The sequence below is a fragment of the Sarcophilus harrisii genome, chromosome 1 (assembly GCF_902635505.1).
Source record: "Sarcophilus harrisii chromosome 1, mSarHar1.11, whole genome shotgun sequence".
Lineage (NCBI taxonomy): Eukaryota > Metazoa > Chordata > Mammalia > Dasyuromorphia > Dasyuridae > Sarcophilus > Sarcophilus harrisii.
Genome location: NC_045426.1, coordinates 269489433 through 269506414, shown reverse-complemented (window position 1 = coordinate 269506414; position 16982 = coordinate 269489433).

Below are 16982 nucleotides of genomic sequence, written 5' to 3'. Positions count from 1 at the left end.
GAGAAGGAAATGACAAACTACTCTGGTATTTTTGCCAAGAAGACCCCAGGGATAATATTAGGGTGTGATGGTCCATACCAAAACAAAGTCAGACATAACTGAACAACAGCAACAATATTTCAGGGATGGAGCATAGCTGGTCAAGATCATCAACATGGAAAGTGGAGTGTTGAATGTGAAAAACAAAGAGAAGATCAGTTAAATGGATGGGAGAGTGTGGATGGAGGAGTAATGTAAAATGCACCTTAAAGATAGGTTGGGGCCAAGTAATGTGGTTCTTTAAAAACTAGTCAGTTTCTTTATCTCTAAAATGAAGAGTCTGAGGATGGACTGGATGGTATCTCAGTTCCCTTCCAGCTATGATTCTGGAAATCATAGTTATGATTCTGGGAAATTCAAGAAAAATTCCTGCTACCACAGGGACTGAGTAGAGACTTCTTAATTTTTTTACAAAAAGCTGAAAATTCCAATTGACTCACTTACTACTTGTAAGACTTGGGAAAAAATCACTGCATGTCTAGGCCACAATTTCCTCATCTATAAAATGAGAGGCTTGACTGGCTGAACTCAAAGTTTCCTTTCACCTCTAAATCTATGACTTCAGTATAAAATTCCATGCCATTTAGAACAATGGGAGAAAAGAAGATGTAGCAACATATAAAATTAAAAAATTTACGTAAAAAGAGTAAATTATGATGAAGTTGATTTCTTTTCTTTATTTTCACATAGAAGTACCAGTAATTAGCATGAAAGCAATACCCACTAAAGACTCTTCTTTTTAGAAAATATTAAGACATAATATTTTGTCCTAAGCTAAAGTCCTTGGTTTTACCTAAATGAAAAGCCTTATCTGTATTTAATCAGTGCCAAAAAACAACAACAACTAAGTTTGCAGTCTGAAATCTTTGTCCTAATTTAAATAATAATAATGCTTTTTATTTTTAATTTTATTTTTATTTGTAACTGGCCAATGGACCTTTGAGTCTTCACAATCTTCTCTACTGAGAGTCTATCCAAACAGAAGCTTGGAGAAAGTGCTTCTGTAGATTCCAGATAACTCATGATAGAAGGGTCTTTTTTTCCAGCCCAAAGCACATACAGGCATTTGACTGCTTCCTGTCTGCTTAACTAATGGTGAAGAAAGTATTTTAATTGACTACTGAGTCAGGACTCTGTGCCCCAGTAAGAAAAAAAAAAAAATTCTAATGGAAGAACTGGAGCTCTCTCTGCTGGCAGCTTTCAAGTGAAGAAGAAATAGTACAGACCTCAGGGTGGGGAGAGAGACACTTGGCAATAGTATTCAGTAATAGCTACAACTGTAGCTATCTCATCTCCCCACTGAGTTACTATGTGATTTCATGGTCTTGATATTTCTTCTGTCTCTGCTGTTTTTAGTCCTTCCTGAGGTTAAGTAAAAGAGTACTGGAGACAAAAGGACTTTGTGAGCTTCAGAAGGTCAGTGGAGCCACCAAAGATCCAGTGGTGGGAGCCCAACACAGCTGACCTAGGCAAGGATTCTCCATAATTCCAAAGATCAAAGAATTCATGACCCTGACCGTCAGAGAATCCATTAGAAAGCTAAAATATTGTGTAAGGGGATGACTTGCCTATGTTTCGATCAGAATGAACTTGATGGGAGGAATGCTTGTAGCAATCCCTTTAAATTTGAGTTTACTCCCCCTCAAAGACCAGGCTAGCAGAAAATAATTGATTTTCAGTTTCGGAGGTCTTTGTATTTCTCTCTTACTATAGCTTCTCAGTCAATATCTCATTCTAAAAACTAATTAATATTAAATGCTTATTGATAATATCATGGAGATATCAATGGGTTAAATTATCCTGCAGAAATTTTATCTGGCACTGGTCAATCATATTAAGGTAGTAATATTTAGTGAACATATTATATAGAAGCTTAAGTCTATAATATTAGAAAGACACTTCCTCTTAGGTCTGCATCCAGAATCTGAAGGGAGATGCAGCCAAGCTCTGAGGACCTGACCTACCAACACAAGGGGGATTATTATTCTTAACTTGACAAATGTTGACAACAAATATTGACAAAGAACAGAAAAAGAGTTTGCATTTCTTTTTAAAAGTATGTCATAAATATCACACATTATTTTCATGGTTGTCCTGCTTATCTGTCTCTTTTACTTTCTGATCTGTTTAGCCATTTTTAAAAAGATTTCACAATTACCCTTTTAGAAATTCTACTTAAATTCTCCCTTCCATTTGGAAAAAAGACATTATAACAACAACAACAAATCTTGCAACACATGAGCATAATTAGGCAAGACAAATCCACATACTGGCCATACCCCAAAATGTATTTTAATTTTTGGGAGATTATGCTATATGACATGATCAGAACAAAACTGATATTCTTCTTCTCTGCTTTTGTTTTAGGTAAGAATTGTGAGGTAATTCTCCACTCATAATCTTTTGCCCCAAAATGCTTCTCTCTTCCAAATTTTCCTATTATATTCAAGGACTTCACCATATTCTGTCACCTAATGTCATTCTCCATTCCTCACTTATATTATTTTCATTTCTACTTTTTTTCAAGATCTCTGGTAAATGTCCCTTTTCCCCACACATATTGCCCCCATCCTGGTGCAGATTATCATCAAGTCACATTGAGACTTATAAAATAGCCTCTTAAATGGTCTCCCTATCATATGTTTCTCCTCTTTCCAATCCATCCTCCATTTGGCTGCCAAAACAATCATCCTAAAAGCACAGGTCTGATTATGTTACTTCTTTAGTCAATAAACACCAGGGACTCCTTATTACTGCCAGGATCAAATATAAAATCCTCTGTTTGGATTTTAAAGCTCTACACAAATTTGCCCCTTCTATCCTTTTAGAAAGCTGTCTCACAAGTTTCTTTCACTTTCTTTCTTTTCACTCTTCTTAAGTCTATACAATCTGCCTCCTGTTTTCCCTAGCTTCCTTCAAGTTAAAACTCTACCTTCCATAGAAAGCCTTTCCCAAACCTTCTTAACTCTCTAGTTCCTTTTCTTTTTTTACTATTTCCAATTTATCTGTATATCCTTGTTTGTACATAGTTTTCCCCTTTCATATCACAGAGGTAAAGGGTGCAGCACTTCTGAAATCTGGAAAATCCACGTAAAATTTTTGGCCCTTCCTTCATAAAAGGGAATAGAAGTCAGACTTTTGAATTATCTTGATGTCAAAAGACTTAAAATGCTGATGTTATACAATACTATGCATATATTTTTTTGCATTTCTGAGTTTTTAAACTTTTTCTATGTCATCTGCTGGCCTTTGCATGTAATCTATAGCTTCCACAAAACTGCTTTTAAAAATTCCCATTAATTTCATTTTTTTCCTTTTTTTTTTTTTTGGCAAGGCAGTTGAGGTTAAGTGACTTACCCAGGACCATATAGCTAGTAAGTGTTAAGTGTCTGAGACTGGATTTGAACTCAGGTCCTCCTAACTCCACAGCTGGTGTTCCATACACTTTGCCATAGACCTGACCCTGCCAATTTATTTCTTATACCAAGCTATAATATATCAAAATCACAAGGAAGAAAGTTATGACATAGAAGAAGAAACTGTAGTAGATTTCATGTTTGTCTTCCCTTTTATATTTTGAGCTTCTTGAGAGCCTTTCTTCATATTCCCTATGCTTAGCATAATGCCTGGCGCATAGTAGGTGCTTAATAAATATTTATTGACTAAACCTCTTTCTAGCCCTCTTATAGTTAACCCATCTATATACTCAATAATCCAGCTATACTGATCTATTTGCTATTCCTTGACCATGATTATCCATTTCCTATTTGTTTTTTTTTCACCTTCCTTGCCTAGAATATATTTATTCCTCCCTTACTTCTGTCTCCTGGATTCCCTGGCTTTCTTCAAGACATCTCAAAGCCCCCTTTTCTGCCAGAGTCCTTTCCCAGTCCTCCCTACAGCTAGTGCCTTCTCATTTAGAATACCTTCTTTTTTGTATATAAGTGAACCCCTTGAGGGCAGATAGGGTGTTTTCCCTTTCTTTGTATATTCTGTGCTTAGTAAGATACCTGAAATACAGCAAATATTTAATAAATGCTTGTTGATTCACTGACAATTTCCCAAAAGCATTTACTCCCATTTACTCTCTTCCTCCTGTATAGTTTTGAGTCAGGTTTATTGTGTTCTTTGACCAATTTAGGTATTTCTAGATGGATATTTGATGACTTTTTTCAAAGTGCCAGTTATCAAGAAGCTCTCCAGAATACTCCCACTGACCAAAACAGCAGGTGCCTCTTTCTGGTCTGCAGAAGCATAGATAGAGGTGGAACGTGAAAAACAGAAGCCTTGTAATCTGGGAGACAACAGGAGGAGGGGAGGGACAGGAAATGGGAGAGTATCCTGCAAGCTCATTCTCTGAAGCCTGTGGAATATTTGATCCAGATTTCCTTTTAATGCACAGATAACAAAAATCTCACTTGCCTGAAATGGTATCTTCAGTAGCTTACTCTGAAATACAAATTGCTTCTCCACTGAATAATGTCAGTTATATCATGGGTCAGTTTTGACAATTTGTGGGTTATGGGCCTATCTTTATGTTTTTGTATGGGTTTGTCTCACATACCTGATGCACTTTCTGTCTCTTTTTTTCTTTCTTCCTTTCTTTTTTCTTCCTTCCTTTTTGTATGTATGTATATATGTATGTCTTTCCTCCCCCTTCCTCTCTGTCTCTGCCTCTCTATCTGTTTCTATCTCTCTTTCCCCTCCACCTCTGCCTCTTAGAATCCCTAGTTTTCTAAAAAGTTTTAACTTAAGAATCTCCTTTTCTGATCTGCTCATTATAAATGCCTCTCTAACCTTATTACTTTGTATTTATTTTGTATATGTAACATATAAATCTATTATATAATATAATACATACAAATATATTTATTTTGTTTATGTAATATATTTGTATATTACACAAACAAAATAAATACATAAACATATATTAAATATAAATATATATGGACACAAACATACATTAAATATATATATATATATATATATATATATATATATTCTCCCAAAAGAATATAAACTCTATAAGGACAGAGACAGATTTATCTTTCACTTCATATCCTTAGCACCCAAGGCTCTGGTAGCCCTGAAGGTCAGAGTCAATTCTAATATATTGATGAATTTTTGGTATGATTATGTTACACCTTGGAAAAAGGCAACCACTAAAAATCAAGACTTGGTTTTTTGTTTTGTTTTGTTTTGTTGATTGTTTAGATTTTAAGAAAATAAGAAAGAAAATGTCAGTGTAAGTAGGTTCACTTGTAGTGACAGCTATCCCTTAAATCTGTAGCATGGGGTTGTCGTTGTATGGTTTGAAGGAAAGCAGAATATTCTTCTTCAGATCTTTCTCTTCTTTCTTTAAGGAGACTTTCATTCCCACCAAGAGAAGAAGCAGGAAGTTGGAACTGAAGGCTATCCTCAGAGAAAGGGATACCAGGCCAGGATTATGTCTATCTGCTTCCTTAAATACTATTAGTCTAGAATATATGATCAGATTCAGTCTAAATTCTGATTGCTTTGTCATCTGCAATGAATAACTAATAGCAAAGAAAACCCTTTTATCTAAATCATTGCAAAATAGAAATCAGAGAAGGCTATATAGCAGAGTGAAGACGCTCTCCCACTGGGGTCAGCTCAACCAAGAGAGAGATCCCAGATGTCACTCAAAGGGAAATTCCCTGAAGCTTCTGATGTAGCAAGTTGGGGTTCGGGACATGATAGAAACTAGCAACTCCTTTTTCCTCAGCAAACTGAAATGGAATTGGTCTCTTCAATCTTCCCTCTAGGAGCTAGAAGCCAGAAATCCAACCCCAGAAGAGTCCCCCAAAAAGCCTGGAGCTTCCTTCTCTAGACAACATCATCAAGGCAAAACATTCATGAAAAGAATCCCATACCAATGAACTTTAGGACAGATGTAACAAAGATAATAGAGATTAAAATCTCAAAGTGTGTCCTATATACACAATATTGGTTTTTGGTTTTAAGAGAGCCAATTGTTCATTGTACAGAATAACAGTAGTACTGTGCAATAATCAACTTTGTTAGATTTAGCTCTTCTCAGCAATACAACAATCTAAGACAATTCCTAAAAGACTTTCAATGGAAAGTGCTGTCCACATCCAGAAAAAGAACTATTTAATTTGAATACAGATAGAAATCCATAACATTTTCAGTTATCAAACTGTGCACACCCTTTGATCCAGCAGTGTTACTACTGGGCTTATATCCCAAAGAGATACTAAAGAAGGGAAAGGGACCTGTATGTGCACAAATGTTTGTGGCAGCCCTTTTTGTAGTGGCCAGAAACTGGAAATTGAATGGATGCCCATCAGTTGGAGAATGGTTGGGTAAATTGTGGTATATGAATATTATAGAATATTATTGTTCTGTAAGAAATGACCAACAGGATGATTTCAGAAAGGCCTGGAGAGACTTACACGAAATGATGCTGAGTGAAATGAGCAGGACCAGAAGATCATTATATACTTCAACAGCAATACTATATGATGACCAGTTCTGATGGACCTGGCCATCCTCAGCAATGAGATCAACCAAATCATTTCCAATGGAGCAGTAATGAACTGAACCAGCTACACCCAGAGAAAGAACTCTGGGAGATGACTAAAAACCATTACATTGAATTCCCAATCCCTATATTTATGCCCACCTGCATTTTTGATTTCCTTCACAAGCTAATTGTACAATATTTCAGAGTCTGATTCTTTTTGTACAGCAAAATAATGGTTTGGTCATGTATACTTATTGTGTATCTAATTTATATTTTAATATATTTAACATCTACTGGTCATCCTGCCATCTGGGGAAGGGAGTAGGGGGTAAGAGGTAAAAAATTGGAACAAGAGGTTTGGCAATTGTTAATGCTGTAAAGTTACCCATACCTATAACCTATAAATAAAAGGCTATTAAATAAAAAATTAAAAAAAGAAATCATAACATTTTCACTTTTTTCCTTTCTTTCTTTTCTCTTTTGTTTTATTCTTCTTTTACCACTTGATAATGTGGAAATATATTTAATATGATTGTACAACCTATATTATATTGCTTGCCATCTTGGGAAGGGATGGAAAACATGGAAATCAAAATCTTATAAAAGTAAATGTTGAAAACTAAAAAATAGTATTAGAATGGAAATATGTTTTGCCTGAATTCATATTTTGAGAGAAGGAGAGACAGACAGACACACAGAGACAGAGAGACAGACACACAGAAACAGAAAGAGAGAGACAGAGACAGACAGACAGACAGACAGACAGAGAGCTGTTAAACATTTTCCAGTATAACACTGCCTGGATCATAACAAATGCTTGTTGATTGCTTGATCTGTTGGCTCTCAAAACTGAAACTGAGAATAATAATTGGTTAGGAAATAATTCCTGTCCCTAAACAAAACCACAAGGAGGCAAGATGAAGTGAAAGTTATAGATTGGTGTCCACTTCCTCTTCCCTTCAGAGAATCACAATCTCAGAGTTATAAGAAACCTCAGAACTCATCTCGTTCAATCCTTCCCTAAACAGGAATCAGACATTTCCAATAAATTGTTATTTGCCTCTGCTTGTGATTGTTGTTCATCCTTTGTTTTGGAAGAGGACCAATGACATCACAGAATGATATCTTGACTAAGTACCTCCAGAAACACTCCATTCCATTTATGTATGCTCCAAAGGTTAGGACGTTTTTTCTAAATGTTCAACTTAAATCTGCCATTCTATTGTGAATAGTCTCTCTTTGTCCTTTGGAGACCAAGTGGAACAAATGCAATCCCCGCGTCTACAATATAGTCATTCAGCTACTTGAAGGAACATATTAATATGCTCTCTCCTCTAAGTCATCTCAGTACTAAATATCTTCACTTTCTTCAAGTATTCCTAATGTGACAGGGTCTCTGTCTTCTCATACTAATCACTGTCCTGTGATCTCCTCTAGCTTGTTGCCTTTTTCAGCAGAAACAAAATTATTTTCAACTTCATAGGAAATCATGCTTGATCACAGACACCTCTATTGTGAGTCTATTATAAATGCCTCAAATTCATTAGAATTCCACTTCTTTTTTTCCCTCTTCTGTCATTCCAAGACAACTGTTTTCAGTAGTGAGTCGGATGCTATTCACAATTAATCAAACATTTTGTTTTGTCTTCCATTACTACCTCTTACTATGACTTTCCCCATAAAACAATTCTGACACTTTTCTCCCCTTCCTTTCCCCCTATTCTAGTCCTTGCCTGCCCGTAAGATGTATTTACTACTATGCTTAAGAAATTGGATAGATTCCTTCATAAATTAAGTTATATTTGATTACAAGAAAGGAGAAGGCATTAGTATTGGGGAAATGTTGCCTAAAATGATTGCTTTTATGATATGGCTGTATAAGGGTGTTCCACTGAAGAAGTGCTACATTCTTTTTGATATCTGGAGCCCTCTGTGAGGATTCACCTGGAAGCTAGAAGCCCTGGACTGAAAGTCTCCAAGGGGCACATGGTCTGAGCAGCTAATTGGAGAGTGAGAAGATAGATATATCCTAGGACCCTTAAGATAGTGATCTCTCATGTTTTATCTCCAACACACCACCTTAACCAACAACACTTTACCATTCAACCCAGCTCTCAATTTCACCTCCCTTACAGATAGACTTTTTGAGTGTTGTATCTCCTCGGGGCTGTAATCTGGCCTCTACCCACACATGCAAAGCAGGAGCTGTTCTGGTACCATTAGGAAAAATTGTCTCATGTCAGATCACCTCCTGGCTTCAGCAAGGATACCGTACCTGTCAGATTCCATTCTCTGGGGCAGAGACTGGTAAGCAAAAGCCCTCACTTTTTAATTTGGGTGAAAAAAAATAAATTTTACTGGGTAGCAAACATGAATAGTTGTGATCTGCATTGTAGATCTCATTACATTATCTTTTCCACTAGCCACCTTCCCTTCATACTTTCTTCTTTCTGTCAAGGGTATCACTATTCTTCTAGTCACTCTAGTCACAATCTTGGTGTTTGCCATCGTCAACAACTCATTCTTCTTCACTCCACCCATACCTAATCTTATCATTTCTACTTCTCACATCACTCAACATGGGTCTCCTTTATCTACTCATCATGCTAGCTCAGGGTCTACTTTGACTATTAGGAAGGTTTGAGCCTCCCCACACTAAGCCATTTTCTTAAATACAGATCGGACCATGTCAGTGTTCTTCTCAATAAACTCCTTATGGACTGTAAAGTTAAATATTATTTCATGCTAAGCAACTAAGCAGTATAGTGTATAGAGTATTGAACTTGATGTCAGGAAACTATCGTTTTATGATCACTCAAGTCATATTCAACTCTTCATGATCCTATTTTGTTTGCCTTAGTTTCCTCATCTGTAAAATGATTTGGAGAAGGAAATAACAAGTCATTCTAGTATCTTTGTTAAGAAAACCCCAAAAAACAGTCACAAAGAATTGGAAATGACTAAAAAAACAACTCAACAACTTCCTGATTGCAAGTCCGGAGTTACGTTCACTGTGCCACCTAACTGCTCAGAAAAACCTGCATTTAAATCCTGCCTCAGATACTTACTAGTTGTGTGACTTTGGAAAAGTCATTTTACCATTGAGTTTCATCATCTGTAAAATGGGAATTATAATAGTATTTACTTCCCAAGGTGGTTGTAAGGATCAAATGAGATTATATATGTAAAGTTCTTCACAAACCTTTAAGCACTTTATAATGCCTCTTTTATATTTGTGACGTCTTTTAATATTTATTTTTACAGAAATTTTACAGTCTACACAATTATTAGCACAGTAGCCCACACATGATTTGTAAATAAATATGTATGAAGGCAGCTGGGTGGAGAACAGTGGAGAGAGCACCAGCCCTGGGGTCAGAAGGGCCTCAAGACATTTGATATTTACTGGCTCTGTGCCTCTCAAAATAAACAAATAAAACAAACTAAATAAGTATGTGCACATGCAAAAATTGTGACTGATATACAATAAAAATTTTGGAAATTACTGTCCTAAAGAACATGATGAGGAGAGCTAAGCAGTTCAGTCTGAGTCTCACATTCTGCCTTCCCATTCCTGATTTTGCCTTAGAAGAAAGATAATACCTATTGATTAGATAAATGCAAATTAAGACAACTCTGAGTACCACTACACACTTCCCAGATTGGCTAAATGACAGGAAAAGATGATGACCAATATTGGAGGGGATGTGGGAAAATTGGGACACTAATGCATTGTTGGTAGAGTTGTGAACTGATCCAGAGCAATTTGGAATTTTGCCCAAAGGGTTATCAAACTATGCATACCCTTTGATCCAGCAGTGTTTCTACTGGGCTTAAATCCCAAAGAGATATTAAAGGAGGGAAATGGACCCATATGTGCAAAAATGTTTGTGGCAGTCTTTTCAGAGTGGCTAGAAACTGGAAACTAAGTGGATGCCCATCAATCAGGGAATGGCTGAATAAGTTATGGAATATGAATGTTAAATGATATTATTGTTCCATTAAAAAATTATGAACAAGCTGATTTTAGAAAAACCTGGAGAAAATTACATGAACTGATGCTAAGTGATGTGAATAGAACCAAGAAAATATTGTACATGGCAACAACAAGACAATGTGATGATCAACTCTGATGGACTTGGCTCTTTTCAACAATGAGATGATTCAGACCAGTTGCAATAAACTTGTGATGGAGAGAACCATTTGCATCCAGAGAGAGGATTGTGGGGACTGAATATGGATTATAACATAGTATTTTCACCTTTTTATTTTAATTTGCTTGCTTTTTTCTCATTTTTTTCTTTTGATCTGATTTTTCTTGTGCAGTATGATAAATATGGAAATTTATTTAGAAGAATTGCATGTTTAATCTATTTTGGATTACATGCTGTCTAGGGGACAGGGATGAGGGAGGAAGAGAGGGAGAAAATTTTGGAACACAAGGTTTTGCAAGGGTGAATATTGAACACTGTCTGCATGTATTGTCAAAATAGAAATTTTGTTATGATTTTTAAAATAAAATACTATTAAAATGTAAAAAAAAATAGAAGATACACTTTAGGAGCAAATAAATGACCATTTAAAATTTTGAAGAAAATTTTTATCACATTTATTAATTTACTAAAAAAATTAATAAATTAAAATCATTTTTTAAAATTGATGAACCAAAATTCAGGGGGGGGAAAGAGTCTAGCATTGAGGAAGACTCAAATTCATAGCATTCATAGTAGAATTCATAGATATAGGCTATCAGAGCTGGAAGGTATCTTAGAGTCTAATTTGTCCACACTCCCTCCTCATTCTATAAGCCCAGAGAGATCAATTCAATTTCATTCAATTGAACAATCATTTATTTTGTACGTCATATGTGCCAGACACTGTTTTAAATTCTGAGGATAAATGAACAACAACAATAAATATAGTCCCTGCCCTCATGAATCTTACATTTTACGTAAAGTAGACACAACATATATATATATATATAAAATAAAATATAAAACATACACAAAGTAATTTCTAATTCAAATCTAACATGAAGGACAGCATGTTTACAAAAGAATGGGTGCTTCAGAGGTCACCAAAGAAGGATAGGGTAAAGTGGGTTAGGGACATGGAAAGGATGGATGGTTATGGGCCGGAGCAAGAAAGGATGTGCCAGACTTTGAACTGGGCAACCCATGACTCAGAATCCGGTATAATTGCCACAAGGCAATTATAATATAAATTTGATTATCAGTCCTTATGCAAGAAGTTAAAAGCAAAGGGGCAAAGAGGCAAAAGCAAATCAATTATTAGTCCCTATACAAAAACTTGAAAGCAAAACAAAGGAAGAAGGACATATGTAATAGTAAGAAGGCAGATAGTAAGACTGGTCCTATTGGATGGTTTAGACAGAGATCAATGAAATATCTTCCCAAAAGCATATTGGCAGGGCCATGATCTGAACCCAGAGCGTCTACTTCTAAGACTAGAGTTCTTTCTACTACACCTGCTAAAAATGAGGTCTTGGGACGGTTTATGAAACACTCCAGAATTCATTGTCAAATTATGCTTCAAAGTAAGCAGAGAATTCACACATTCACTCTGGTGCTAGTTACCATAAATTACTTCAGTTATCAAGTCAAAAACAGACTTTGATCTTTATGAGTCAAGTACTGTTAGTCACCTTAAAAAAAGAGATATTGTTAAGAGATTTTTAGAATAAAATTAGCTGCCTTCTGTGGTAAAAACACCAGATTTACCAAGACAGCTGAAAATATTTCCCTTTTTTAAAAAAAAAAAAAATTATTCCCTTCCTTAATGTTTATTGGTCCATTTAGTTGGAAATTATCAAGAAATGGAGGTTCTTCTTTTCTGGCTCCTGTATCTCACAAACTAATGGATTTCTTGAAATTTGCAAATCCTAAATTGGGGGTAATTTCAGATATAAATGTAAACAGGATTAATGCCTTCTGCAAATCTTGGGGACTTAAAAATGATACAGAAAGTACTAATCTACTGGGCAGAAAAAAACTATAGAATGGAATTCATTGAACTTTAGATAAATTAGAAAGAACCACAGAAATCCTCCAATTCAACCCTTTTTTTCTAGGTGGAGATAGATCATGACATAGAAAATACAGAGACAGGGCAGCTAAGTGGTGTAGTGGATAGAACACCAGCCCTGAAGTCAGAAGGATCTGAGTTCAAATGTGACCTCAGACACTTAACACTTCCTAGCTGTGTGACCTTGGGCAAGTCACTTAATCCCAATTGCCTCAGCAAAAAAAGAAAAGAAAAGAAAATACAGAGAATGGTATATAGATATAGGGGCAGTTCCTGCCTTAAGGGGCTCACAGTCTAATAAAAGAAGCAACACAGAAAGAAGTGGTATTATGGTCTAGAAGTTGGAAAGGTCACACAGCCTTTCCTTGACCAATGATAGTGCTACTTTGATTACAATTGTAAAAGGACAATAGGGTTAAAGTACCCAAGAGCAAGTAGAGCAGAAAAAAATGATTAGGGCAAGAGGAGGCTGCCTAATCATGAGGAGTACCTAGTAGAGTGGCTTAGCTCCTTCTAGGCATAGTTTCTGAACTTCTAATTTGAAGGATGGAGCAGGAGAACTCTAAGAACCCCCAAATTCAAGTCCCATCTCTGATACTGTGACTGTCTGTTTGCTCTGGATAACACATAAATTCTGAGTGTTCATATTATTGATCTTCATGAGAGTTTACTCACATGGAAATCCTTATATCTCTAAAAATCATTGGTCTTCTAAAGGGATTTTCCTCTTCTTGCATTCCCTATCCCAATAAAATTATAAGGTCAGATCATTTTTTTTTAACAGATGAGAAGACAGAGTGCTAGAAAAGTGACCTGCCTGAGGATCACATAGCAGGCAGTACATTTAGAAAAGGTGTTGAAGTGGGAAAAAAAAAATTTCCTGTAATAGATCTTTGGAAAAAGGGAGAAAGATGATCCAAATGTCAGTAAAAACAATCAGAGCATCAAGCCCAACGCCTGAGGAACATCAGGAAGTAATCAGTAAATTCTGTATTGGAAGCAGGTTAAGAGAAAAAAAATTAAAAGAATGGCTAAAGAAGGAAACTGAATCTTCAGTGTGTTAGCTCTGAATGGAATGTCTTCCTTAAACTTTTAAAAAATGCTTTGCTCTTCCCATTTTAGGGACAGAGAAACTGAGGTCTGGAGAAGTGACATGACCTCTCCAAAGGGGAACCAAGGTGAAGACAAAATAGAACTTGCCGACTCATAGTAAGAGTCAGGAATTCATCTGTTAAGTTATCCCGAGTCAAAAGATCTTCTGGACTTTACACCTACTCACTTCACCTCCATAGCCCCTTGATTGGTTCTCAGCAACGTTTAATAAGGCATGTAAGCCCTTTAAAAAGCTGGATTTGCAGACTTTGACTTGGAAAGCATTTTCCTGGAGGCAGGCTGTAGGAGTCCTGCCCCACCCCCCCAATTTCAAACTCTCAGGGCCGCCCCTCACTTCCAAGCCCCATTTGGCTCAGAACCACCAGACCATCTGTATCTCTTGACAACTGTCAGTTTAAGTTGACAAATTGTGCCTTATGGGAAGTTTTCCAGTGAGGCTCATGGGCACCATCTTGTGGTTCCTTTGGATGTGGGCAAGACCAAGAGCTGTTATTGGAGGAGAATCGGTTCTGGGGCATCTTGGATGTTTTGGGGTTTTGTATGTTGTCTTCTCCTTTGGACAATGAGCAAACTTGAGAATTGAGTCCAAGTGTTTGCCAAGGATTAGTAGAGTCTGAGTAAGCATTTAATAAATGTTTAAATAAATTTTAATAAAAATTTAATAAATTGTTGATTACAAAAGCAATCACTGTGGACTACTTTCGTCCTTGATTTCAACAGCCAATGATAATAACTCACATCTCTGGATCCCTTTAAGTTTTAAAATCTTAATTTTATTGCTCTTTTTTGATCTTACATCATATTAATTTCTAAATATATCCCTCCTCTGCCCCCCCCCCCCCATCATGCCATCCCATTTAACAGCTAGGTGTCCTAATGAATAAAGCTCTGCCCTTGAAGACAGGAAAATCTGAGTTCAATATCTGACTCAGACACTTAATAGTTGTATGATCCTGTGCAAATCACTCAACATTTCTAAGTCTCCTTATCTAGGATAATAGTAATATACTATACAAATAGTTGTAATAACAGGGTTATTATAAGAATAAAATGAGATAATATATGGAAACTCAAACTGATATATAAATGTTAGCTTTAATTGTTACGGATAATTTTTTAAAGAAAGGAAAAACAATTCAGCAAAAACTAAAACACAAGATATCAACCAAATATGACAGTGGATATATCATTCCATAACTAGAGTCTCCTACCTCTGAAAAGGAGGGACAAAAGATCATTTCCATGCCTCCTCTCCAGGACCAAGCTTGGTCCTTATAATTACAGAGTTCAGTTTCCTTTCTTTTTATAAAGAATTCTTTTAGTTGACATGGCTTAGTTGTTGTCTTTATCGTTTTCCTGATTCTCCTTATTTCAGTCTGCATTAATTCATATTTGTGCTCTCCTATTTCTCTGAATTCTTTATTTTCCCTGTTATTGAATAGCAATATTCTATTGTAATCACAAAATTACAGAATTTGAAAGTTGAAAAAGACTTAAATTGCTATCTAGTTTAACTTATACATGAAAAGAATCCTCATTATAATAAGAGTGTATGAGTGGTTGTCTAAATTCTACTTAAAGACCCCATTGGGGGATCCTACCACTTCTTGAGGCAATGCTGTTTGTTACATAGTTTTTCCTTACATCATTTTGTTCCCCTTTCTTCTTTCTGACTACTGACCTCTCTGACTTCCATTAAGTCCCAAGTAAAATCCCACCTTCTACAGAAAGCCTTTCCCAACCCTTTTGAATTCTAGTACTTTCCATCTTTTAATTATTTCCTATTTATACCACATATACTTTTTTGTACATATTTGTACGCATTAGATTGTAAGGTTTTTGAGGACAGGGACTGTCTTTTGCCTCTTTTTGTATCCCTAGCGCTTAGCACTGTGCCTGGTTTACAATAGACACAATAAATATTGATGGATTGACATCCCCCAAATTAACCTCTTTGCAACTTCTGCCCAGTGCTTCTGGTTTGGATTTCTGAGGCCAAACTGAATAAATCTAATGCTTCTGTCACATGATAGCCTTTCAAGTATACTTTAAAATATCTAATGTATCTACCCTTCTTTGAGAATTTAATAATAGCTAACATTTATAAAGCCCTTTGCCATTTATACATCACTTGTCCAACGTGCTTTTTAATTATTATCTCATTTGATCTTCACAACAACCATGGAAGGTAGATACTACTATTCTCCCCATTTTACATTTGAGGAAACTGAGGCAAAATGAAATTTAGTGATTTGGTCATAATATAGGTAGTGTCTGAGATGAATTTGAACTCAGGTCTTCTTGGCTCTGGCCCCAGAGCTCTGTGTTGCTTCTAACTAGTTTTTTCTCCAGGTTAAACATCTTCAGCTGCTTCAACTAATCTCAATAGAATATTCACTCTATGCCCTTCACCCTCCTGGTTGTCCTCTTCCAGTGATTGTCCAGCTGATCAATATTTTTCTTAAACTCTGCTGCACAGAACTGAACATAATATTCCAGATGAGGTCTAAAGATAAGACAAATACTGGGCCTGGAGTCAGGAAATTCAAATTCTGTCTCAAACACTACTTTCAAATCACTGCTTGCCTCAGGTTCCTCAATTGCAAAATGGGGATAATAATAGTTCCTACCTCCCTTGAGAAGATCAAATGAGCAATTTTTGTAAAGTGCTTAGTATAGTGCCTGGCATGTGGTAGGCATTATATAAATGGGGTCACACAGAAAAAGGAGAAAATCAGCTCTCTGCCAGAGAAAGTTCACACTTTGTACTCATATTGAAAGGCTGTCCACATTCTGACACCAAACTACCTTTCCCGTTTGACTCCCACAATTCATGTGCTCCTGAGCTAAAAAAGCCTTAGCTTTTACTATCTTTTTTCCTATGTGAATATTAAGAGGCAAGATTCTAGCCATCAACGAATCTATCCAAACCACTGATAAAAATGTTAAATTTAGAGAGCCAAAGGACATTTCCTGAAGCTATTCCACTGGAGATTTCCAGCCTCATTAATAGCTGCTCTTTGAATCTGACCATACAACTAGTCCATCATCTATTTGATTATATTGTTCTCTTATTCACATCTTTCCATCTTCACAAGAATTCTAGGAAATACTTTATCAAAAACTTTAACATCTAGATAAACTGTCTCCATAGCATCCCCCTTAGCTATCAGTTTAGTAATCTCATCAAAAAAGAAATGAGGTTAATGTAGTATGACCTGTTCTTAATGAAGCTCTTTGTAATCACCACTTTCCTAGCTGAATGTTGGCCAACCAT